Here is a 2,962-nt window from a genome sequence, read left to right as displayed (position 1 = left end):
GAGGCGGCTTGTGCCCTTCAGAATATAGAACTGGAAAAAGAGGAAGGAAAGTAAGAGTAGGACAGCTAGAAAATGAGCTAAAAGCTTGGAGCAGAAGGGGCGGAAGACCTGCTCTACACCATTCCAGAGGCTCCTGCCTCTCTGGGCTTTTACTGCTTCTCTCCTCCAGTAGCGCGGGGTGTGTGAACTCAGCAGTGACACTGCTCAAGCACGTCCCTGAATCTGCTGAGCACCTCCACCCCCTTGACCTCTTCCAGTTCAGTGACAATGGCTTCAGAAGACAGAGTGTTGTTTCTGAGTCGTGAGAGGGCGCACACATAGCTACTGAAAAGACACTGACAAATGCCACTGGATTTGGAAAACACTCACCTTCCCTTCAGCATGCCACCTTTGTTCCTTCTCTCCCAGTGGGTAGCAGAGCAGTACTGGAAATTTGCCTTTCTGTCTGCTCATCCCAAATTGTCTTGTCTTGTGCCTCACCTTTGGGGGTGGCGGGGGTGGGATTCAACACAGCACACAGCAACAGGAAAGGTCAAAACTCGTTTGGAAAAACAGAGCAGAGAGTGAGAGCAAAGTGACATGTCCCAGGGCTCCCAGAGGAGCTGTGTGGTGCTGAAGGGGCAGGAAAGGCCAGCCTGCACCTACCACGTCTGCTGCATCTGAGGTCAGGAAAAAGAAAAGGGTCAAGGTACTGTGAGGGGAATTCAGGCAGGATGTCTGGCGCTCTAACTGCAGTGGTACTGAAGAGCCAGGAATAGCTGAGTTTCAGCAATATCGTTATTCAGATGAAGAGCTGGGGATCAAAGATCAGGAGGAAAATCAAACTATGGTACTCTAGGACAGGAATTGTGCACATTGGGGAGTGAGAATAGAAGAGGTCCAGGTGGGCATTGAAATGGGGTAGCAGGGCTACACTTTGACTGGCTCTTCCTGCAGAGGCAGTGAACCCATTTCTCACTCTGTGCAGATGGGCATCTGAATAGCTGGACTGCTGGGAATCTGAGGTGAGCATCTTAGGTGAAGAAGTTACACTTTGTATAAATGAAGTGACCTTTGTTAAGTGAGGAGAGGGGATGGTGGCAAAGACAGAGGTTCATTCAATCATGTGCCGTCACATCGGGTGCAGCAGTCAAGTTCATATGCCTGCCACAATGGGTATTTAATACATGGAACAGCATCAACAAGTTATTTGGTATTTACCGGCAAAGAGGCTTGATACTGAATCTCCCAGCTCGGTGCCAGAAATGCCATTTTCTTACTATTTCCGCCTGGCCATAGAATATTCAGTTATTTCTAGGAAATGAGCTGACAGACCTAGATAATCACCTCCAAGTATGCTTTTGGGCTAGTGGCAGCGGTAAACTGTTCCTGCTCAAATCCTTCTCCCAAATTGGGCAGAGGGAGATTTGAAGGCAGGCCTGACACATCTCAGCAGACGTGACTGAAGCCCAAATGCATGAAGTAGCACGGCTCACAATCCTACTTACGTCTGTTTCTGAACAGTATCAGGCTTGAGCTGTTCCTCCTCCTCTGATTTCCTCCCGACTAATTCAGACTTTGTAGATCCTACTCTTAACTGACTAAACCTTCCAGCCTGTAACTTTATGCCCACCCAGAGCTGCAGGTCCCACAAACTGGCAAGGTAACTGAGTGTCAGGTCCTACAATGCTGTGCCAAGGAAAACTGAACTTATCCCATAGGTGGTTTTGAACACATTACATAGGTTATTGGTAGGTAACAACATTCTGTCTAAGCAGCCCTTTTATTTAGACGATTTGGACCATCAAGATAATCTCACATCAGCAGCATCTGTGTAGATTTGGTAAATGTTATATATTTCACTGCTCAGCTGTCTCTGGAAAGTACGGCCTGAACTACCACCTGAGGGGCAGAAATAATCCTTTTAAGACTGTGAGAAGACAACTGGCCCCATATTCTTAGTGATCACTGAATACGTGTTGCTCCTGCAACAAATCTTCTAGCTCCTAATTGTGTTTGCAACCTTCACTCACCACAAAACATTTTATTCTTTTTATCATTATCTTTGCACAGTTCAAAACAAATCTTTGCTCTGTAATCAGTGTCAGACTCTGCACTGTTTTACTGGTTTGGGCTGGGAGAAAGTTAATTTTCTTTATAGTAGCTGGCATGGGGCCATGTTTTGGATTTGTGCTGAGATCAGTGTTGATAATTCACGGATGTTTTAGTTACTGTTGAACACTGCTTACAGAGTCGAGGCCTTTTCTGCCTCTGACACCACCCTCTAGTGAGTAGGCTGGGGGTGCACAAGCCGTTGGGAGGGGACGCAGCCGAGACAGCTGATCCCAACTGACCAAAGGGATATCCCATTTTGTATGATGTCACGTTCAGCATATAAAGCTGGGGGAAGAAGAAGGAAGGAAAGGGGGACCTTCAGAGTGTTGGCATTTGTCTGCTCAAGTAACCATTACAGGAGATGGAGCCCTGCTTTCTGGGAGATGGCTGAACACCTGCCTGCCCATGGGAAGTGGTGAATCAATTCCTTGTGTTGCTTGGTTTGTGTGCAGCTTTTGCTTTACCTGTTAAACTGTCATTAATCTCAAACCCACAAGCTTTTGTACTTCAACTCTTCCAATCCTTTCCTCCATCCAACTGGGGATGGATGTGAGTGAGCGGCTCTGTGGGGCTTCGCTGCCAGCTGGTGTTAAACCACAAGAACTGTGAAGAGAACTTTTCTGTTAAGAAACATTTACTCACCCTAAAATATTACATAGTAGTTCAATTATTTGAGAGACATTGCAGAAGTCATCAGTTGCAACCCTGAACTTGAAGTGTATGCTAATCCTTTGTAGTCTGCAGCAAAGCAAATAATCCTGGAAATCTAAACACTGGAATGTCTTGTTTGGTGTAGCTATCACAGAAGTATGATCAAAGACATTTCTCAGTAACCTAAAGATTAACTTCAATGATTTCATTTTAAGAT

This window comes from Buceros rhinoceros, unplaced genomic scaffold (assembly GCF_000710305.1).
Source record: "Buceros rhinoceros silvestris isolate BGI_N320 unplaced genomic scaffold, ASM71030v1 scaffold30790, whole genome shotgun sequence".
NCBI lineage: Eukaryota > Metazoa > Chordata > Aves > Bucerotiformes > Bucerotidae > Buceros > Buceros rhinoceros.
The sequence above is the reverse complement of the archived record's forward strand: the minus strand, read 5'-3'. Positions refer to the sequence as shown.